General features: G+C 55.5%; 3 pseudogenes; all 3 read left to right on the top strand.

Annotated features, from left to right (window-relative positions):
* On the top strand, positions 1-8694 carry LOC144274085 (olfactory receptor 6F1-like; annotated as a pseudogene).
* Positions 8695-11411: 2717 nt separating this feature from the next.
* Positions 11412-11752, top strand: LOC144274084 (von Willebrand factor A domain-containing protein 5A-like; annotated as a pseudogene).
* Positions 11753-12151: 399 nt separating this feature from the next.
* LOC144274082 (von Willebrand factor A domain-containing protein 5A-like) lies at positions 12152-22820 on the top strand (annotated as a pseudogene).
* The last annotated feature ends 514 nt before the right edge of the window (positions 22821-23334 follow it).

Here is a 23334-nt window from a genome sequence, read left to right as displayed (position 1 = left end):
ATGCTTAATGTTGATTGGACGGTCAGATAACGTGTAAAGGTATAAATATGCTAGAGTGTAAGGGAATAGTCAGACCCTCATAGGAGAAATCGAGAGCGACTAAGCCCCCAAGAGAAGGTAATTGGGCAATATCTTTTTCTGTATATCTGTCATTCATTGCTTTTATGGTAATTGTAACGTGCAGGGCCTTGCTTTTGGTTCAAAGAAAGATTTGAATGAATAAACCTGACTGTCTCAGTCTCGAGTGTATGGTAATCCTCACCAAATGCTCGTCCTTCAGAAAGAGCTGTAAGAGGCCACATGCAGAAGCAGTTATGGGAACAGCCTGCCCATACTGGAAGTTTCTTCTGTTAGTACAAGCAAATGTGAACAAGAACAAATGTAATGCATGATAGCAACTGTGAGCTGAACAGAAAGTTCAGCCACCCATGGGATCATAAACTGTTCCTGAGAAAGTACCTCATGTGTGACTTTTTCATATGACCTCAGAAAGGATGTAAACATTCTGTGGAGAACTAATCATAAGGGAGTTTGCAAATCTACAAAATAACTCTTCCTCTCCCAAAGACCTTGTATTTTCCATCAATATCTGAAGCAACCACCTAACCTGATCTGAGGTTAGAAAATTATTTTAACTTTGTTAAAAGGGTATTATCTAGACCATCCCTGACAGTGTTTGTCTAACCTGCTCTTAAAAATCTGCAAAGATAGAGATTCCACAACTTCCCTAGACAATTTATTCCAGTGCTTTACTACCCTGACAATTCAGAAGTTTTTCCTAATGTCCAACCTAAACTGCCCTTGTTGCAATTTAAGCCCATTACTTCTTGTTCTATCTTCACAGGTTAATGAGAACAATTTACCTCCCTCCTCCTTGTAACAACCTTTCATGTACTTGAAAACTGTTATCACGTCCCCCCTCAGTCTTCTTGTCTCCAGACTAAACAAGCCCTTTCCCTCTCCCCCTCTCCCCAGTCTTCCCTCATAGGTCATGTTTTCTAGACCTTTAATCATTTTTGTTGTTCTTCTCTGGACTTTCTCCAATTTGCCCACATCTTTCCTGAAATGTGGTGCCCAGAACTGGACACAATACGCCAATTGAGGCCTAATCAGCACAGAATAGAGCAGAAGAATTACTTCTTGTGTCTTGCTTACAACACTCCTGTTAATACATCCCAGAATGATGTTTGCTCTTTGTTTTGAAACAGTGTTACACTACTGACTCATGTTTAGCTTGTGACCCTCTATGGCCCCAAGATCCCTTTCCACAGTACTCCTCCCTGGGCAGTCATTTCCCATTGTGTATATGTGCAACTGATTGTTTCTTCCTAAGTGAAGTACTTTGCATTTGTCCTCATGGAATTTAATCCTATTTACTTCAGACCATTTCTCCAGTTTGTCCAGATCATTTTGAACTTTAATCCTATCCTATCTATCTAATCAATCGTCATCTTAGTGTCCAACTTGGTTCTGAGTGCTTACAGTTCACTACCTGACAAACAAGGTATTTTTTTAAAGGAATTCCATATTTTTAACATAATTTACTGTGAAAGGCATACAGTTCCCTGCAAGCCAATAAGGTCTCGTTGGTACAAGGAAAGTCTTGAAAAGATTAACTCTACCATTCAGCTGAGATGAGTCCTTTTTATGGAGAAAATAGAATATCACGGCTGTTTTCATCATTTTCATCATGATAAAGGGCAGGCAAGTAGATTTTGTCAATCAGGTGTTTTAACTGTTCTGGAAATTTGCTCTTTCCATCAGTGGAGACTGAATACAAAGAGCCAGATCCTCAGCTGGTCTAAATAATCGTAGCTCCATTGACAGGTCTGCTGAGAGAAATTTGGAGGCCCGGTAAATTATGTTTTCCCCCTCCCATTTCACCCTAAATAGATAGTTTTGCGGGGGCACTGAGCTCAGGACCTCAGTACAATTGTTCCACCTTCCCTCTCTCATCAGCCCTGTCTATTGATAATTCACACCAGCTGAAGGTTTGCCCAGTGAGAAGATTTGCTGAATGATGAGTTGCAGTAAGTTCCATTGTTTAAAAATGTTTAAAAATTTTACTTATTTTCCTCACTTTACTCATGTGAGTGGAACCCTTGACTTCAAAGGAATCATTCATGTGAGTAAATTTAGGCATTTTTATTTTATATATGTCTATATATGCAAGTTTATTTATGTATTAACTGTTTGCAGAATCAGGGCATTAGATGTTATTCATAGGATATTATTCATAACAAAATAAATGGTTTATATTGAAGAGGGAGAAAATATAGTTGTTGATTGCCCGTGTTGATTAGACTTCGATACAAAATATTTAAGGCTGGGATTTTCAAAGGTGTCTGAGGGAGTTAGGCACCCAACTCCATTACATTTCATAACTCCTTTCGGATCTTTTGCAAATTCAAATCCAAATAGGGAGGGGGACTAAATTTAGGTTATGAAAAATGAAAAATCAGAACACCCAAAACAAGCAATCAAACAAAAATTCAGAATATTCACTGTAAAAGTCATTGTTAGATTTCAAGGAAGGGACAACTTTTTCAAAAGTGGCTTCTAATTCTGAATGCCTCAAATTTGAGACCTCAGCATTAATCCATCTGTGAAGGAAACTTTTGGCCAGCACTGGGAACCTGATATTTTTTTCTGAAGGTGTTTTAGAAACTCGGCATATTACAGTTTTGCTGTATTTGTGGGGCTTGCGGTCTGTTGTGTGGGAGTGAGGGTACCTGGATTCTGTGCTGAGCTCCATTAGGGATGCGTAGAATAGCTGTTCTATCAAAGGAACAGGAATCAGTACACTTGGGTTCTATTCCCATTCTTTGAGGTGAGTTAGGATAGTGGTTTGAGCAGAGCAGGGGCTGAGAATCAGGGCTCCTGGGTTCTATTAACGGTTCTGGTCGAGAAGTATGTTCGAATGACTAAACGGGGAGAAGAATTGCAGACTCCTGGCACAGCTGGTCAAAAATGTTTGAAATTCACAGTTTTGAGGAAATTCTTCATCAGAATTTAAAATTCTGATAAAAAAGGGATGCATTTTTTGATTTTTTTTTTTTTTTAGGAAAATTGCTTCCTTTTGTTCTTTGGTCCTCTCTGGCCCTGAGCTTTGCTGTAATTGGCGCATTGCATGACCTTGCACACCTCAATATCAATTGGTCAAAGGAGGTTGCAACTGACTCATTTTCAACCACCCAAAATGAATGCTGGTTTATAGATGTAAATGGTTATTTATGCTCCAAAATTGAGTAGCTGTCCTCTGAACTGCAACTTTGTATAACATCCCCACTCCAACCTGGGACTTCAGCAGGCTTAGAACCTGAGACTTTCTGCACAAAAAGAATTAAAGGTCCTCTTGCATTGTAGGAAGGAAATTGACAGGTACAAATCTCATGTGTTCAGTATTGACCTAAGTTTGCTCCCACTGACTCAATGACAAAAATCCTATTGACTTCCTTCCTCGGGAGCAGAAATAGGCCTATACTGAGAACTTTTGAAAAGCTCACCCTATTTAGCAGGGATTTTCAAAAGAGACGATGGGGTTTTGTTCACTTCTAAAGGAATCACAGATTGTGCTGAATGCCTAACACCCATAGGTCTCATTTGAAAATGATTTGGCTCCTGAATCCTGAAGAATCTACAAGAAAAATGTTGTTTTTTTCTGTTGAAATTTTTCAGGGTTTTGTCAAAAGGACAACCCCCACCCCCCCCCCCACACACACACAGAAAACAACTTTTTGTATTTGAAAATTTTCAATTTAAAACAACAAAAATATCAATTAAAATAAAATCAGTCTTGGGCTTTGGATGCTGACCGTGGAAAAAACATGTTTCATTGACAAAAACTAAAAATTGTGTTTTTCAAGGAACACCTGAAAATGGAATTTCTATCCTGAAAGTTTCTTTTTGGTCCAAAAGCCACTTTCCACTGGAAAAAAAGTTTCCACAGGAAAATTTAGGACAAGCTTAAATTCACCCTGTGAGCAGGAAGGCTCCAGAAATGTAATAGCAGTAGGATATTTTCAGCCTTAAACCATTATTTCCTGCCTCTTTTAATTATCTGCTCTTTCTGTGCATCAAAATCATCTGTAACCCACAAAGCCACGGTTGTGTTTAATCAGTTTAATTTCATGTCTTCATTTGTTTTGGCAGGTAAAACAGCTGACCGCACTGGAAAAGGGCTATCACACCAGTGTGAAGGAATTTATTCTCCTGGGATTCCCTGCGACCCAATATTTGCAGATCTCGCTCTTTGTGCTCTTCCTTGTCACAGGAAATGTGGCGATCATAGTCCTAGTGGCAACCAGCCGTCCCCTTCGCACCCCAATGTACTTCCTTCTCTGCAATTTCTCCTTCCCGCAGGTATGGCAGACCACAGCTTGTATCCCAAAGACGCTTGCCAACCTTGTGTCCCAAAGCAAATCCATCTTCTTCGTCAGCTGTGTCCTACGGATGTATTTTGTTTTCTCCCTAGGATGCACAGAGATTTTCTCTTGGCTGTCATGGCCTACGATTGCTATTTGGCTATATGCTATCCTTTGCTCTACAGCTCCATCATGAACAGCACCTTGACTGCTCAGCTGGCTGTTGGCTCTTGGTTGTGTGGTTTCCTGGCTATTTCTGTCCCAGCATTTCTGATCACCAGGTTGTCCTTCTGTGCCCTAATGTCATCCATCACTTTTTTGGGGACATAGCACCGTGGATAGTTCTTTCCTGCACAGATACCTACCTTATTGATCTGGTGGCCTTTATCATCTCCTTCATCGTCCTCCTGGGCTCCTGTGTCATAACCCTGCTCTCCTACATTTACATCATCTCCACTGTACTGACAATCCCATCAGATAAGGAATGGAGAAGGGCCTTTTTAACTTGCTCTTCCCATCTCACAGTTGTGATTATCTGGTACGGTTCGACCATTTTCCTACATGTCAGCCCTTCCATGCAGAACTCATTGGAATTGACCAAAATAGTCACCGTCTTGAATACTATTGTCACACTCCTGTTGAACCCTTTCATCTATACACTGAGGAACCCAGAGGTAAAAGAAGCCCTGAGACATGTATTCAGGGAAGCGATGTTTTTCAAAATGTGCTGGAGGTCATTGGCTGTCACAGAAAATGTGGTGAAAGAAAAATGAGTCTGCACATGGAAGATATACCAAAGTTGATAGGGTACTGAAAAAACAACAACAATCCCTGAGGGCCAGAAGTCTAAAGGTAATCAGATGCCTAACTCTAATGGAAATCAAAGTGAGTTAGGTGACTAAATACCTTTAACAATCTGGTCCTTAGTGTCTCACATCCTTAAACATTTACAGCCAGATTGTTAAATGTATTTAGGTGCCTAATGGGATTTTCTATGAGTTTTAAGGGCCTAGATACTTTTTAAAACCCCACTAAGCACCTAAATACCTTTCAAAATCCAGCCCTTATGCATTGTTATCCTCTTACTTTGTATTTAATTTAAAATGAAACAAATTGCACATGTGCCAATTATTTATTTCTATTAAAGCCTGGCCTGTGGAGAGGATAGAGATATCGATAGGCTTGGCAGAATTCAATTTTTATTTTTTATAATTTTGACAGAGAATATCAAGGTTTATTTGTAAGCATTTTTTAAAAAAATATTGTCTATTTCTATTTTCACACTTGTGGGAAATTACTGTGGCGTGTCAGACAACAAGGTGGGTCAGAGAATAATTATTTAATGACAACTGGTTTTTTTGGTCGGTTGACATTCTGCCTGGCAAAACTGGCATTTCCCGACATTTACTGATAAAAATTTAACCCTTCCAAACCAAGGTAAGATAAACCCACAGGAACCTCAAATCAAGACCCCAGTGGATTTTGAAGGGGATTCAGAATAAAGTTCCGGTTCCAGTTCCAGACTGGGTAAAAACCCAGATGGGTATTTTTGTAGGCTTTTTTTTTCTTTGTTTTTAGTACACGGGCATTCCAAAATTTTGGAAAATTGATTTCACACGGATTCTGCCGGTTTGGACTGAAAATATGTGAGAATACCTTACAAAATTTTGATGATGTCAAAACTGAATCCAGAATCTTAGTCCTGATTCACCTTTAAAATCACAGTGTGAGAGGATGGGGATCCCCACTCCCTGATACCCCCTCACCCTCGCTGCGAGCATCCCAGCAAGGAGAGGAGACGTCGTTAGAAATCATGAGATTGGCTTTAAATAATAAATGTTGGGTTCTTTTGATTTGCTGTCTGGTTTTTGAGTCTGTAGGGTGTTTTTATGCTTTTCTCTGTAACCATGAGTATGCCCTGGTGGCAAGAGGACTGGACTGCAACTAGGAGAGTGAAGTGAGCTGTAGCTCATGAAAGCTTATGCTCAAATAAATTGGTTAGTCTCTAAGGTGCCACAAGTCCTCCTTTTCTTAGTTCTGTTCCTGCCTCTGCCATTGGCTTGGTGGGTGACTTTGGGCAAGTAATGGTGTTAGGGGGCTGTATAGTCTGCAGTCCATCAGGAAGTGAGTGGGTGGGTGGGTGAGTGGGCAGTGGGAAATGGGAACAGGGATGGGGAAATTGGAATCATGTTTAGCTAAGGGCAGGAACGGGAACAGGGACACAGGTGTAAGGCTGTGTGGTATCAGAGCTGGGAAGAGGGACACTAAGGAAGGAAAGTGGAATCATGCTTGCTGGAAGTTCACCCCAATAAACATTGAATTGTTTGCACCTTTGGACTTCGGGTATTGTTGCTCTCTGTTCATGCGAGAAGGACCAGGGAAGTAAGTGGGTGAAGGAATAAGCCCCCTAACAAATGGCTTCTCTCTGTGCCTCAGTTTCCACATCTGTAAAATGGGGATAATGATTCTCACCTCCTTTATATAGTGCTTTGTGATCTATGGATGAAAAGAACTACCAAAGAGAGAGGGATAATGATTATGTAAAAGAAAATATGAAAGCTGATCTGTTGATTCAAGCAGTTGAGATTTGAAGAAAAGGAACAAATATTGTGAGACAGACATTAAAAATCATAAGAAGATCCTAGCCCCACTGACGTCAACGACAGAACTTAATTTCAGTGAGGCCAGGATTTCACCCTACATTGTCCAGAATTTTATCTTAACCCAACATTCAAACCCTTTGAGGCTTGCCTGCTGTCTAGGGCCAGACCTTCACTGCCAATTTACAGTAGATTAGCATCCAGTCTACCAAATGGACTTAAAACATACGGATGTGCTATGTACAATTAATATCGCTTCATAAAATAACATGGAACTGGTTAAGATTTTGTGCCATCTGATTTACCTAATATTCACATAAAGATCATTGTAAGTGGTCACTCACTGATTCACATAAGCAGTGTCCATGTTTCCATTGAATCTTGAGCCCATTGAGTTTCGTGAGTGTAAATTCTAACGTTTCCATGCACTCACAGGCGTTAGAATAGTGAAGTGCCTCTGAAATGTGGTGCTTTTGTGGATAGCTATCACTTTGGGCCTGGTGGAGGCTGTTTTCAAAATGTTAAAGGTTATGAAAGTGATACGTACAAGGAAGATTATGTCCACAAATCGTTCTCAACCAATTTAGTTTATTCTGTGAATTCTACTTTTTTGAGACACTATGCACTTGATCAGTCTGGATTTATTTATTGTTGGAATACCTAGATAGTACAATAAATTTGATTAGATAGATAGATGTGTATGGGGACACAGAGAGAGAGAATTTTTGTTAACTGTGATCACCATACAGTTAATACACCTTCATTTCCCCTGATACTTGAATAGAATTTTACTGGTAGCTTTGGTTTCTCTTGGCAAACATGGATGTTTCAAATGGAATTTCTAGACTGTGCTTCACTGGACCATCGGAGCACCTGAAACAATTCAGGAAATATTATTTGATGGTTCACAAGGATAAAAGAATAATTCAAGTTACTGATTTCACAACGTACTCAACTCAGTGTACAGTGATAGCAAGACATAGAAATACAGCAATTAATGTGAATGAGGGACCTGATCACCTCATACGATATGATTTTTATTGTGCGCTTTTTGTCTAATATGCAATATAAATCCGAGGCTCATGGTTTGAGGATCTGAGTATTTAAATTAAAGACTTATTTATCCTTCCTATGGAGTGATTATCAAGTTGGGATACAAGCTTGGATACTGATGTTACAAAGGGACATTGAACCAAATTCACATCTGGTGTAACTCACTTGACTTTGGAGAATTTGCCCTAGTGTCTCACAGGAACAGAGTGGGTGGACAAATATCTCCTTCAACATGAGCCCTATATAAATACAAAAGAGGGATACACATTGCATTGTAACTGCAGTCCTCTTACTTTAAAGTGTAATGGCCCTCTGAGCTGAGCGGTGACTGAGCCTAAGGCTGTGACTTCCTCTGCCTCCATCAGAGGGGAAGGGCCCGTCCCGCTCCCTGCACCCAGACGGGGCGGTGGCTGAGCTGAGAACCCAGCTCCCACCCCAGAGCAACCAGCTCAGGATGGCACGAACTCTCCTTCTGCTTGTGCTGGGTAAGTGACCTCCCTCGGCCCGCATCCCTCTGTCTGTCTGTCTGGAGATCCCCCCGTCCAGCATCCCTCCATCCCTCTGCACCCCCATCCCCTCCCTGGAGCTCTCACCTCTTCTCTTCTCTTCTCTTCTCTCTCCAGATTCTCCCCAGGCTGGAGTCCCCCGCAGATAACAACCTCTTCTCTCCTTGCTGAGAGGCTTGTAGCGAGGGTGAGGGGGTATCAGGGAGTCAGGGGTGGGGATCCCCCTCCTCTCACACTGTGATGTTTGGAATTGCAAGGAAGGGGGGATCCCTGGGTGCCCCCCGTGTCATCCCCTGGGTGGGTCAGGCTGCCCCGTTCACAGGTGCCTCCTATGAACCTGCCTCAGCAGCAGCTACGGTCCAGAGCCACTTCCATGGGGGTGGAAGAGCGACCCCAGCTGAAGCCTGCTTGTGGGGTCCATTTGGTGGGTCCCAGCTAAGGCCGTAGGGGAGAAGATGCCCCCATCCCCCTGGGCGCTACCTCATTGGCAGCCTCAGCAGAGAGAGCGAGGTCTGGAGGAGCCCTGGAGACTGACCTCCCCATTACAATGAGTCCCCCCAGGCCAGAGGTCCTTGGGTGTGGGGCTGTGTGTGGAGGGGGGCCTCTCTCTGCCCCAGCTCTGGGCTCCCACCCACAGAGGACTCAGGGCCGGGGGTCAGATCCAGCACCATCGAGCGGGACATTAAAAGCAGGTTCTGCAGAGACCCCAGAGGAAACGCGGTGGGTGGAAAAACTCCCCCCTGCCTTCCCCAGATCTGGCCGAGCTTCCTCATGTCTCTCGGATGCCTTCTCGCTACTGAGAGGCAGGTGTGACGGTCGACTGACGGGTTCTCCCCGCTCTTCCACCACTGCCCCTGGATGGAGAGTGTGGGGTGAATACCCTGATGGGAAAGGGGTATCTTGGAGTTGAAACATTTGCATCCACAATCCTCCCCGCTTTTTGCACCATAAAGGGGGAGGAAGGAGCAAGGGGCAGTCTGGAGACCCCCCCCCCCTCCCCAGCCCCAGTTCAATGGGGGGACATGGCAGGATGTGTGGAGCGAAGAGTTTGCAGACAGTCCCTGGCTCCCGGCTTGGGGGGCGTTGACTGTGCAGACGGTCCCTGGGTTATAGAAGCTGGGGACGGGGAGCTGGCAGACGCTCCCTGGCTGGGTTGGGTGGGGGGGTGAGGCGTTTGCAGACGCTCCCTGGCTGGGTTGGGTGGGGGGTGAGGCGTTTGTAGACGCTCCCGGGCGGGGCTCGCGGGGACACTCTCCCCCCCAGCCTGGCTCAGGGCCTCGCTGCTCAGAGACCGAGCGAGAAGGTACCGGGGGTGCGGATCGGGCCCCAGTCGAGCCCCTGCCCTTGGGGGGCCTGGCCCCAGCCCCCTCTTCCCCTCCGTGTCCAGGGCCCCCCACCCCCTGGTCTGGGCCCCCCACCCCCGCCCACCCCGCCCTGCGGCTCCCTCGCACCCCAAGAAGCAGCTGCTGCAGCAGGAGCCGCCGCCTGTGAATCGGCCGAAGTTTCACGCCGACTCCCTTCCTCCGGGCGGGGAATTAGGCATCAGAGTTCAGTGCCGGGACCAACCGACCCGCCCCCGCGCCCCGCTGGAGCCCTGCCCTGGCCTCAGCCCTTTCCCAGCCTAGGGAGCGCAGCCCAGAGAGGCGGTAAATACCTGCGGGGGGAACGTGGCCTGTCCTGTGGCTGGGAGTTGCAGGCAGATGAATTCAGGCGAGGAGGGAGGCTCACCTGTCTGGCGGGGAGGGGGGGGAATTAGCTGCTGGCCCAACCCCCCGGGGCCTTGGGTGGATTCTCCATCCTGGACCATGTGTGAAGCCGGGCGGGAGGTTTGTCTAGAAATCTGCCTACGTTCCCCCCCCCCCCGACCCCCCAGGTGATCCCAGTCTCCCCGTCCCACCTTCCAGCTGGGAATTCTCCAGGGGGCTGGAGTGGTGGCGAGCAGAAACGAGGCTCGGAGAGTGGGGTTGGGAGCCCCTCTCGCTCACGGCAGCTCTGGCGTTCCTCGCCCCCATCCCACCCTCAGCTCCCCGCTCCTCCGCAGAGACTCCCTGCGCGCCTCAGAGCCAGATTTCTGCTGCGGGAGAAATCAACCGGCTGCCGTCCTCTAACCCCGTCGTAAGGGAGCAAATCCAAGGCCCAGGCCAAACGGCTCGGGGGCGTGGAGCAAGAACGCCGGGAGCCCCTGGGCACGGCCAAGGGCTGGATTTCACCCCCGTTGGGGCGGGGGGTCTATGGCGACTGCTCCCGCCTGGGGTGAAAGCTGAGTAAATAGCAGGGCCGTGTCCCTGCCAAGAATGTCCAGGAGCTGGAGCCTGCTCCACAAACCTCCGCTTCTCTGCAGGGCGACAGTGGGGAGAAGGGCCTAGCCGGGTTAACAACCCCCCAGTGACCGAGCCGGGTCCCCTGCAACCCCTGTCGCTGTTCCAGGGGCCCCCCCAGGGGCTGGGGATAAAACCCAGCAGTCCTGGCTCCCAGCCCCCTCATTCTAACGCACGAGTCCCCCATCCCCCTTCATTCCGTCTGTCTGTCTGACCCCTGCACCTCTCCTTCCTTCCATCTGTCCATCCATCCCCATACACCCCCCTATGTTTCTCTCTCCATCCCCCAACTGCCAGCTGTACCCCAGTCCCTGCCTGCCCCTCCCTGCGGGGGGCTGGCGCAGTTGCAGCAGAGCCGTGACTCTGATCTTAGGAGCTTGGGCCTGTGGGACTCCCTGCCACAGGACCTGGCTGAGCAGAGGGGTGGGGCTGGGGTCTCAGAGCCATCGCCGAGTGTGTGTGTGTGGGGGGGGGGGTGTCAGGGCACCCTGTGCCCATCAGATTCCATGGGAACCCCGTATCTCACCCCCCAACCTTCCCCTCACACAGATCCCCGACCCCAGAGCCGAGATGATGAGTTGCAGCCTCCTGACCAGCTCCAAGGAGCCGGGTGAGTCAGGGCTGCGGGGGAGGGTTGCCCCATGGCTGACGTGGCTCCTCCCCCCGGTGCCCGTGGGGGGTCTGTGGCTGATGTCCCCCTCCCCCCAGTGCCCCTGCACCGCAGCTCGGTGTCGGTGTTGATCTGAGGCTTTGTGGCGGACATGGGCTGCCAGCTGCTCTGCAGGAACGAGGAGCCGGGGCCCGTGGAGTCTGTGTTCAAATTCCCCGTGGACGCCGAGGCGGCTGTCGACGCCTTCCAGGCCTGGCTGCAGGGGGCCTGGATCCAGGCCCAGCTCCAGGAGAAGAGGTAGGTGCTGGGGGCAAGGGTCCCGGGGGGGAGAGAGGAGGGGACCGGGCTGAAGGGATCTCGGGGTGACCCCATCTCTCCCAGCGGGTGCATGAGCTGTACAGGGATGTGCTGGTTGGGGGGGGCAGGGGATCTTGGGGGACAGGGATCTCGGGGTGACCCTGTTTTTCCTGGCAGGCACAGGAGCTGTACGGGGACGGGGCCACCCGCTACGTGCTACCGACCGTGCTACACCCTCGCTACACGCCCCACAGTGAGACCCACAGATCCCCCTGCGCCTCTGCTACATGCCCCACTGTGAGACCCACAGATCCCCCTGTCCCCACTCCGTGCCCTCCGGTGAGACCCACAGATCCCCTACCCCCATCACTGTGACACCAACAGACCCCCGCCCACCCCGCACATGCCCCATGGTGAGACCCACAGATCCCCCCATACTCCCCTGTACCCCAGCTGTGTGCTTCCAGCCATGCTGCACCCCTTTTACATACCCCATGTTGAGACCAGACCTTTAGGTGCCCTAGATCCCGCATAGCTCCCTGTACCACGTAGCCCCCAGAACCCCAGCTACACACCCCACTGTGAGTGACCCCGCAGCCTGTACCCCCTGAAACCTCCATAGCCCCTTCTACGTACCCCACAGTGAAAGACCCATATAGCCCCCATAATGCCCCATAGGCCACTACTGTCTTCCCTGAGGTAAGTGTGCCCCACCCCCCCAGGGTCTGCAGTCCCCGCCCCAGGGTATATGACCCACCCCAGCCATCCCAAAATCCCCTGATATCCAAGCCCAATACCCCCCCAATAACTCATACCCCCCATCTTCCCCCCACTCTCCCAGCCCCCTGGCCCTCACCCCTGTGTCTCTCTCTGCAGGGTGGGATGGGGAGAACATCACCCAGGAGGTCCCACGGGTCCTCCAGGGGGAGCTGCCCTACACCCTGAGCCGAAGCGCCATGCTGCAGTCGCCCCACGGCATCGACCACGTGCTCTCCAACTGCCCCCTCACCCCCCTGAGCTATACAGCCGGGAACCTAACCACTGCCCAGGTAAGGGCTCACCTGGACACCTGGGTCCCAGCCATCCCTGCTGGGAGGAGGGTGCTGGGGGTGGGGCAGGGGGAGGGTTCTGGGCTGAGGGGTGGGTTCCAGGGAACGGGGCTGTGGGTGGGGGGAAGGTCCCGGGGGTGAGAGATGTGGTGTAGGGCGGGGTGGGTCCCGAAAGGGGGAGCATGGGCCAGACTCTTTGGGTGATTGAGGGGGTGGGGGATCGAGTGACAGCAACGGATCTGGGGAATTTCCCAGAAATCTGCCAGTTTGGGGATGAAATCCCTGGCAGTCGCTGGGCTCTGTAAGTCTTTAGTGTCTGGGATTTTCCCTCTTCTTGTTTCTCAATGGAAGTAAATGGAGGTGGGGGGACCAGGAAAATGTCACCCCCAAATTGGAAAGATTTAGACTCCCCCAAAATGTCAAACTTTTGCAATTTTTCACCAGGAAAAGCCAAGTTCCCACGTTGGCCTTTGGGGTTGTTTTTCCTTCTCTTTTCTCCACCTAACCCAGGGGGCCCAGCCAGCGTTCCCAGGGTCTGCCCCTCACCCCGTCTCCATTGGGGGGTGCCGAGCCGGGCGCGAGAGCCAGCGGGACCCTGCCCCCCCCCCGGAACCGTGTGGAGGTGACTGTGTGTCTGTCACCCCCCAGGTGTCGCTGGCCCAGGCCCCCTGTGGGACAGGGAGTTGGAGCTGCTGGTGTATTACACGGAGCCACCCAAACCCAGCGCGGTGCTGGAGGCCGGGCTGCCCGGAGCCGAGCCAGGTGCGGGAGGGGATCCTGAACCCTACTACCCCGGGCGGGGGCGCAGAGGGGGATCCATAGGGTGGGAATCTGGGGAGGGTGAGGTAGGTGCTGAGCGGTGACATAGGATCGGGGGGGGGCATGGTGCAATGAGGGGGATGATGGGGGAATGGGGAGTCCTAGGGCTGCTGTAGGTGGGTGCTGGGGGAATCTGGAGGCAGGCGAGGGTGGGGGGACAGGAGCGGGAGATCTTGGCAGAGCTGGCGTTGGCAGGACGGGGTGTCTGGGAGCAGGCGGGCACTGGGGAGCACTGCAGGTTTGGGAGGCATGGGGGAGAACTGGGGATGGGAGAGCAGGCACTGGGGGGCTGGGTACGGGGGTGGGGGGGATTTAAGGGGAGAGGGGGTGGGGAGGGACAGAGCAGTGGGGGTGGGTCTCTGGGGACAGTCATGGGGCTCTGAGGGGGTGGCTCACAGCGTTTCGACCCCATGCCCACCCTGTTTGGGGGCTGGCCCCCATCTCCCCGCAGGCTCCCGATGGGCGACCCAGCCGTGATGATGACCCTGCTGCCCAGAGTGCCCGAGGTGGTGCCGGCCCAGAGCCAGCCGGGGAGTTCGTCCTCCTGCTGGGCCGCTCCAGCAGCACGGCCTGCCCCATGGACGCAGAGACCTGTCCCGCCAGCGCATCAACAGCACCAAGGGACGCGCTAGATGGGCCCGTGGGGCCGTGCCGGGGGAGCAGCCCAGGCTGGCTGGGCCCGTGGGGCTGACTCTCCATCCGTCTGTCTGTCCCCAGGAGACCCTGGTCCTCCTGTTGAAGAGTTTGCCCCTGGGCTGTTATTTCAACATCTATGGCTTTGGGTCTGAGTTCGAGTCCTTCTACCCGTGAGTCCGAAGGGCAGGGAGGGGGCTGTCTGGGTTAGGGGGCAAGGCTGGTTAGCGGACAGAGGGTGTCTCTTAGTTAGGGGGCAGGGTGTGTCTGTGGGTTGGGGTCAGGGCATGTCTGTTTGTTGGGGGCAGGGGGTGTCGGTGGGTTGGGGACAGGGCTGGTTAGGGGGCAGGGCATGTCTGTCTGTTGGGGGCAGGGCTGGTTAGGGGGCAGGGGGTGTCTGGGGCTTGGGGCAGGGCTGGTTAGGGGGTGTCAGTGGGTTGCGGGTCAGGGCATGTCTGTTGCGGGCAGGGCTGGTTAGGGGGCAGGGGTGTTGGTGGGTGAGGGGGCAGGGCTGGTTAGGGGGCAGGGTGTGTCTGTGGGTTGGGGGTCAGGGCATGTCTGTTTGTTGGGGGCAGGGCTGGTTGGGGGACGGGTGTCGGTGGGTTGGGGGCAGGGCTGGTTGGGGGACAGGGGTGTCGGTGGGTGAGGGGGCAGGGCTGGTTAGGGGACAGGGGTGTCGGTGGGTGAGGGGGCAGGGCTGGTTGGGGGACAGGGGTGTCGGTGGGTGAGGGGGCAGGACTGGTTGGGGGACAGGGGTGTCGGTGGGTTGGGGGCAGGGCTGGTTAGGGGACAGGGGTGTCGGTGGGTGAGGGGGCAGGGCTGGTTGGGGGACAGGGGTGTCGGTAGGTGAGGGGGCAGGGCTGGTTGGGGGACAGGGGTGTCGGTGGGTGAGGGGGCAGGGCTGGTTAGGGGACAGGGGTGTCGGTGGGTTGGGGGCAGGGCTGGTTGGGGGACAGGGGTGTTGGTGGGTGAGGGGGCAGGGCTGGTTGGGGGACAGGGGTGTCGGTGGGTGAGGGGGCAGGGCTGGTTGGGGGACAGGGGTGTCGGTGGGTGAGGGGGCAGGGCTGGTTGGGGGACAGGGGTGTCGGTGGGTGAGGGGGCAGGGCTGGTTAGGGGACAGGGGTGTCGGTGGGTTGGGGGCAGGGCTGGTTGGGGGACAGGGGTGTTGGTGGGTGAGGGGGCAGGGCTGGTTGGGGGACAGGGGTGTCGGTGGGTGAGGGGGCAGGGCTGGTTGGGAGACAGGGGTGTCGGTGGGTGAGGGGGCAGGGCTGGTTGGGGGACAGGGGTGTCGGTGGGTTGGGGGCAGGGCTGGTTGGGGGACAGGGGTGTCGGTGGGTGAGGGGGCAGGGCTGGTTAGGGGACAGGGGTGTCGGTGGGTGAGGGGGCAGGGCTGGTTGGGGGACAGGGGTGTCGGTGGGTTGGGGGCAGGGCTGGTTAGGGGACAGGGGTGTCGGTGGGTGAGGGGGCAGGGCTGGTTGGGGGACAGGGGTGTCGGTGGGTGAGGGGGCAGGGCTGGCTGGGGGCAGGGTGTCCCTGGCTCCGGCTGTCCCAGCCCCAGACCTGTCGGCGCCCCCCGCAGGCAGAGCGTGGAGAATACCCAGCAGACCAAGGCCGAGTCCCTGCAGCGCCTCCGGCTGCTCCAGGCTAACCTGGGGGGCACCGAGATCTTGGAGCCGCTACGAGCCGTTTACCGCAGCCCCTGCCGGGACGGGCACCCACGCCAGGTGCCGGGGCGCCGGGGCCAGCCGGAGGGGCATCCTGGGGCGGGCCTGGAGAGTGATTGTGGGGCCGAGGGGTGATGTGGGGGGTCGCAGAGAGGGATGCGGGCCTGCGGGGACAGACTCACAGACTTTCAGGATAGAAGGGACCGTCCTGACCATCTTATCAGGCCCCAGCTCCTCGCTCCCCCCGGGGACAGCCCCACCCCTCAGGCTGAGTCACCGGCACCCCCAAACCCTGAGTTACAGGCGTCAGGTCACAGCGACTCCCCCCAGTTGCTCCGGTTCAAACCAGTGAGTGCCCCAGGCTGCTGAGGGAGACCAACCCCCTCGGGTCTCTGCCAGTCTGAGCCAGGGGAAAATCCCTTCCCCACCCCAAACGTGGGGGTCAGCTTGCCCGGAGGATGGGGGCAAGACCCCCCCCAGCCAGCCCCCTGGGAAGGATTCTCTGCAATAACTCTGAGCGCCCCCCCACTCCCAGTGCCCCGCTGCCGCCCATGGGGTGTTTGCTCCCAGCTGTCGCTGTGGGCCATACGCCATTACAGGCCCCTCTTTGCCCACCTTCCCCCCCACACTCCCCTCAGAGGCTGTTCAAGGGGGAGACCCTGGGAGAGGGGATCGGAGAGGGGCTGGGGGCCCTGGGGGGCAGCCGAGCGGGGCCAAGGGGTTGCTCAGAGTGGGCCTGGGGCTCTGGGCCAGATGGGGGCCACTGCCCCTGGGGGTGTGAGCAGGGCGTGGCACGTAGCAACCCGGGGGGGAGGTACCTCTGTATAGAGCTGGAGGGGCAGCGCTTTGTGCTGTGCCCAGCTCTGGGGGGTGCCCTGCAGCCGGGAGGGGCAGGGAGGTCACTGGTGGGGGGTCAGGAGGGAGCTCCTGGAAAAGTGGCCACAGCAGTCGGTGGGTTCTTGTCTCCAGGGGCCGGTGAACAGGTGATGGTTTGGGGTCATGCCTCGGGGTTGGGGGTCACAGAGATAGGGGAGGTCAGCAGTCCCCGTCTGTCAGCCCCTCAGGGGAGATCTCTGGGAGGGGAGGGATGGGGCTGGGGGTCTCTGGGAAGGTCAGTGGGGCAGACTCTCCAAGGGGCTGCTCCCGTTCCCAACAGGGAGGGGGTGTCTCTGAGGAGGTTGGGGTCCCTGGCTCTGACAGCGTCTCTCCTCCCCTCAGCTGTTCGTGTTTACGGATGGGGAGGTAGAGAACACCCAGGACATAATCGCAGAGGACCCACAGGTAACTGGGGGTGCCTAACCCCCCCCCAGCCCTGCCCCCATTAGCATTGCCATCATGTGGACCCCCACCACCATAGTGCCCAACATCTGCCCAACCCTTTGCCTCACCCTGCCTTCCAGTCCCACGAGCATAGGGAGCCCCCCCCCCCAGTCCAGCCAGCCCTACTGGCCCCCCTCCAACTGCCCTGCCCCCACCCAGCACTGGATGGGCCCCACCAGCTCTGCCCCTCCCCCTCCGGTCTCTGCCCCCCCCCCCCAGGTGCTTCTCCTTCGGCATTGGGGACGGGGCCTCCACGGCTCTGATCAAAGACATTGCTCGGGCAGTCGGGGGCAGCGCCGAGTTCATCACCGGCCAGGACCGCGTGCAGCCCAAGGTGAGAACCCAGCAATCCTGGCTCCCAGCTCCCCCACTCTAGCCTACTAGACCCCACTCCCCTCCAGAGCTGGTGACAGGACCCAGGTGTCCTGGCCCACCGTGTGTGCCGGTTCCCCGCCAGGTGCCGCAGTCTCTGAAGTGGGCCCTGCAGCTGGCAGTGACCGGGATCTCACTGAGCTGGGATCTGCCCCCTGGGATCCAGGCGGAGCTGCTGCACTGGGACCCCGAGGTGATCTTTGCTGGGCAGCGGTGCCTTGTCTACGCCCAGCTCCGCGGGCAGCCCCAGGTGGGAGAGCGAGGTCCCCCGAACTGGGGTGCCCCCAGGGCTCGGGGTCAGTGACTGAGGCAGGAGCCCCACAGTCCCCTCCTGGGCGATAACTCTGGCCTCTAATGATGGTCATTGGCTGGAGCTCCCCGAGCTACCCCAGCCCCATTGTTCTGAATGGGGAGAGTTCACTCTGACCCCTAACGATGGCCATTGGGCCAGGGATCTCTGTGTTACCGCAGCCCCATTGATCTGTGTTGGAATTGTTAAATCTGACCCCTAATGATGGCCATTGGGCGGCAGGTCTCTGTACCAGCCTGGCTGCATTGATCTCAGGGCAAGTCTACACTATAAGTTTTCATCGGTGCAGCTGCACCGCTGTAGCACGTCTGGTGAAGACGCTCTAAGCCGACGGGAGAAGCTTTCTTGCCAACGTAGCACCGTCTGCACAGGGGGCTAAGGTCCGTGTAACTACGCCACTCATGGGTGTGGATTTTTCATGCCCCTGAGCGATGTAGTTCTACCAAGGTATGTAGTGTAGACGAGACCTCGGTGGGGATCGATAACTCTGATCTCTAATGATAGCCACTGGGCTGGAAGTCTCTGAGCTGCCCCAGCCCCATTGAGCTCAATGGGGATTGTAATCTCTGGACCCTAATGACGGCCATTGGGCTTACTAAGCCAGCCCCCCAAGTGGTGTTCATTGGGTGTATTTGCCCCCTTTGTTCTGTAAGCTGGGTCTGAGGGGTCCCAGGGCATCTTCTCCCCCCTTGCATTCTACCTCTGACCACCTTTCTTTCCCCACAGCCCCCAGACATTCCCATGGGGGGCATCACCCTGCAGTATCACATCCAGGACCAGACCTACAAGGAGACGCCGCAGTTCTCCCTGCAGCCACAGGATGGAGACAGGTGACAGCAATGCTCCCCTGGCTCCCATCCCCCACCCCAGGCAGCTGTGTCCTGCCCCCCCACATCCTCACCCCAGCAGCACAGAGACAGGATGGGACCAGCCCCCCTTCTGTGACCACTAGACCCCACTCCCTTCCCGGGGCCAGGATAGAACCCAGGAGTCCTGGCACCCACCCACCTCCATCCCACTAGACCCTGCTCCCCTCTCCGTAGCGGCTAGAACTCAGGTGTCCAGGGCTGACCCTGTGAATCTCTCTCCCTGGCACAGGCTGCCCGTACATCGGCTGGCCGCCAAGTCGCTGCTGCTGGAGCTGGAGCGGGCCGTGGGCGCGGGGTCGGAGGGGGACGGGCGCCGGGCACTGGAGGCCAGCCTGAGCTCGGGGATCGTCTGCTCCCTCACGGCCTACGTGGGGGTGGACATGGAGCGGGGGCAGCTGGTGAGGTGGGATGTCCCGCTGGCAGGTAACCCCCAAAGCAGCTGGGGCTCCTGGCGCCAGGGGAGGACTCAGCATGTGGGGGAAACTCGGGTGGGAGGGGGAACCTGGCACTGGGGGCGGTATGGGGAGGTGGGGGGAACCTGGCGCGAGGGAGGGATCCCAGCACAGGGGGATCCCAGTGTAAGAGGGGGGGACCCAGAAGGGGCATGCAGGGGGCATCATGTTTATGGGGTAATGTCCCTTTGCCCCTCTCCCTGCCCCCCTGACTCCCGGGGGCTGTGCTGCCCCCTCCCTGCTCCAGGGTGACGGCGACCCCAATCCCCATACCTCCAGGGCATGGGGAGAGCAGGGGCACTAGCATGGTGAGACGGGGAGTAGCACCGCCCCCCACCCCAGCCGGAAGAGAGGGGTCTGTGCCAGACAGACAGACAGAAGTAGACAGGCATGCGGAGACCCAGAGTCAGACAGGGACAGAGACCGAGAATCAGCCGACAGACCCAGACGGGGACAGGACGGAGAGACGCAGAGAGAGAAACAGACCCAGTCAGACAGACAGACCGACCCGGGCAGATGCAGGGACAGGAGGGGCGGGCACATTGCTGTCATGAGCAGACCTGGCTAGTAGGGGCCTCTCGCCCCCCAGCATCCTGCCCTCATCCATGGAGTGCAGCACCCACCCCTGCATCCCCTGGGGCTGGAGGAGGGGTCCTGGCTGGGGGGAGAAGAATGGGGCTGTGGGGACTGGATCTGGGGGTCACAGCCAGGGGGGAAGGGGCAAGAGCTGGGAGATCCTGGCTGTGATGGAGCTGCGGGGAGAGGAGGATGGGGCTGGGTGTGGGGGGGTCCCAGCTCGGGGAAAGGGGCTGGGGGGTACGGAGGAAGGGTCCCAGCGGTGCGTTGGCTCTAAGTGTCTGGGGGGGGACGGAATTCTCTTCCCTCCCTTTGCTTCTCTGGGTCTGTTTTCGTGTCTGTCTGTCTCTGTGTCTGTCCATCTACTCGCTAAATTTCGATTTCATCATGGACTATATGGAGGCGATAGACTGGGTCTCCATAGACCCCATCTGCGAGCGGCCGGCGAGCGGAGTGCGCCTGGACGAACCGAACCAGCGCAGCGTCTTCGGGCGCTTGTCCCGTGACTTGGCTGCGGCACGTGAGTACCTCTGCCCCGCATGCCTGCAGCTCCCAAAGTCCAGCGCCGGCCATCTCCTCCCTCGCAAGCGCCTGTCCTGGCTCCGTGGCCTCCCAAAGCTCAGCCGGGGGGGCCCAACACAAGGGCAGACAGTCCTGCAATCAGGGGGCCCCACCAGAGACGGCACCCCAGAACGGTGAAGGGGGCTGGGAGTCAGGACTCCGGGGGTGGGCAAACGCCAGGGTGACGCTTCATCGGGTTAGAGACCCATGTGCCCTGAAGGTCACGGAGCTGTGCAAGTCTTTAAAAACGACATAGAAAACGAAGGAAATTCCTGGGTGAAAAACCTTTGTGTCGCTGAGGGAGGGGGATTTCTTGGCTGTTTTTTTTAGTGTTGTGAAGCAAATTATCTCGAAAGAAAATGACTAAAAAAATAAGGAAACCCCCAGGCAAAAAACTCTGTGAAGGTGGAATTTGGGGTGTGAGTTTGTGTCAGTGAGCTAAGGGGGTGTGTGTGGGGCAGGGATCAATAGTTTTTCGTAATAGGAATGTCTCTGAGCAGTTTTCTCTGAAATAAAGCCAGAGGGAAATTCCCAGGCAAAAAAACCTTGTGAAGCTGGGTCTGAGCTTGGAGGTTTGTACAGGCTAGTTCAGGGGCAAAAGTCTTTCTTGGCACCTTCTGGTTTATAAACGAAGAAACCCACGAAAGGCAGAAATTTTAAAGTTACCTTAAAACCTGCATTTGGAGAGTCTGGAAATACAAAGTGACTGTAGCCCAGATAACTTTAACTCTGCCCCGTAACCCTGGCCCATGCATGGCTATAATATCATATAAACTCTGTAACATCCCATCCCCCGCTACCCCTTTAGACTCTTGTGTCTCTCTCCGGCCATAGGTCTGTATCGCAGGTTGTAGTGGGGGATAGTCCCGGGGACAGACTGTGTTTGAGAAACACCGTGGGGTTGTGGAATTAATGCCTGGGCAGGAACAGTCACAGGGAGTTGGGTGCCCATCTCGGATTGAAAGTTAATTGTCATCCCATGGGTGCAAGAAGGGGCAGAGTTAAGGATGACTGTGGTGGGGTTAAGGGTGCAGAAGAGCAGGTTAAGGACACCCATAGAGGGACAGAGTTAAGGCCACACAGAGGGTGACCGTTAAGGCTGTTGGCTGTCCCCCAGCCTGGACAGGCCATGTCGCTGTTCGGTACCCACAACCCTGTGCCAGCCCCATCTCCCTGTGTCTCTCCCCAGAGCGGGCACCGGAGGAGTCTCCCTTGCTGAGGCTGGTGTCTCTGCAAAATGCCGACGTCTTGTGGAACCTGGACCCCTGGCTGGCTGCTGTGCTGGGGGTGAGCGAGACTGACGCCAGGGGGAGGATACCCAGTGAGGTGAACGGGGGTGCAGAGGAGAGGGGAGAGATCTGGGGCAGGTGCCATTGATTGGGCCTGTTCTCTGCTCCCAGATGAGATTGGGGGCGACCCATTTGGGGGGGGAGTCTGAGGGTGACTGGATTAAAGGACCCCTGAACCTGGAGCCCAGTGGGCGAGACGGGCCCAGATCGGGGGGCTGGGAACCCCCTAATGGGGTCGGAGCATTGGATCGAGGGGGCCCAGGGCCAGATGTAGGCGCCCAAGTTGGGCCCTGTCTCAGGCCATCTCTCTACTCCCTGGACACGGCACTGGGCATCTGGGTAGAGGGTCCATGGTGCTGGAGCGGGGGCCATAGGAACCCTCCGAGTCGGGGTGGGGGGATGGAGTAGGGGGTCCCTAGAGAAGGGGGAGGGCTGGGTGAGGGATGGAGGTCAGGGGAGGGGGCCAGGCTGGGCGCTGACTCAGGCTGTCTCTATCCTGCCCCCCACAGGACGTGACCCCCAGCATCTGGGCCACGGTGCTGGCCATGGTCTGGCTACACGACTGGGCCGTGGGGTAGCGTGACGAGTCGAGCTGCTGGAGGCCAAGGCTGTGGTCTGGGTGCAGGACTGAGCAGGTGAGAGGGGGCCTGGTGGGTGAGGTGCAGGGACAGTGTCCAAGGTCTCAACCCTGAGAGTCCCTGCCCCATGGGGCCCCTGAGCCTGGACCCCAGGAACCTCCATCCTCATGGCCCAGAGCCATGAGCCTGCCCCTCATGTCCTATAGCCCAGCCCCCTTCAGGGCCCTGAGAGCCTGTGCCCCATGGGTCCCCATTCCTGAGATTCCTGCCCCCCAGGGTCCCACAGCCCAGCCCTCGAGAGCCCCCGTCCCCAGCCTCTCCCCATCCCAATCCCAGCACCCTTCCGGGGTTTCCATGCCCCGCCCCCCAGCACCTTTACTTCCCAGCTTCCCAACCCCCACACCAGTCCCCCACATGCTGTGAGCTCTGTTCCTTTTGCCCCCAGGCCCTCCCCTCGTTCCCTGGGCTGGTGTCTCTCCAGTGCCCCCCTCTCATTTCAGGGGCCCGGCTAAGCGAGTGCCTGGAAGCCGCCAACGCCCTGCTGGGCTGCAGCGTTGGCCCTGCCATCTTCGGGCTCTGAGCCCCCTCCAGGATCCCCGCACCCACTCCCCAAACTACCCTGGGCGTCCAACTGGGAGCCCGAGGGCCAGCAGGGGACACTGGGTGCAGACCCACCTGGGCGGCCTGTGCCCAGCCCGGAGCAAACCCCCAGCTGGGATCCCATCTCTGCCACCAGTTCGGATGCATCTGCCTCCCACTGAAGAGGAGCGATGGCTGAAGAGGAGCGATGGCTGCCCCCCAGCTCCACCCCACTCTGACCCACTCTTGAGTAACCCCCACGCTGCTCACAGCCACCGCCTCCTCTCTGCATTGTGGGGGAGTCCTCGGGATTGCCTGCATCAGTGTCGCACATCTCTTCCCTTTTTACAAATGATTGAGGGGTCCCTCTATAAACAGCCCCCGGCCCCCACCCCAGAGGTGGCTGCACTGACCTCGCCCTGCATGAGCCATCCAGTGTCAACCTAGTCCCATCTGCATGGAGTTCAGCTACTGGACAGCCAGCCAGACCAACAGGATCTTTCCTTGTCCAAACA

This window comes from Eretmochelys imbricata, chromosome 14 (assembly GCF_965152235.1).
Source record: "Eretmochelys imbricata isolate rEreImb1 chromosome 14, rEreImb1.hap1, whole genome shotgun sequence".
NCBI lineage: Eukaryota > Metazoa > Chordata > Testudines > Cheloniidae > Eretmochelys > Eretmochelys imbricata.
The sequence above is the reverse complement of the archived record's forward strand: the minus strand, read 5'-3'. Positions and strand labels throughout refer to the sequence as shown.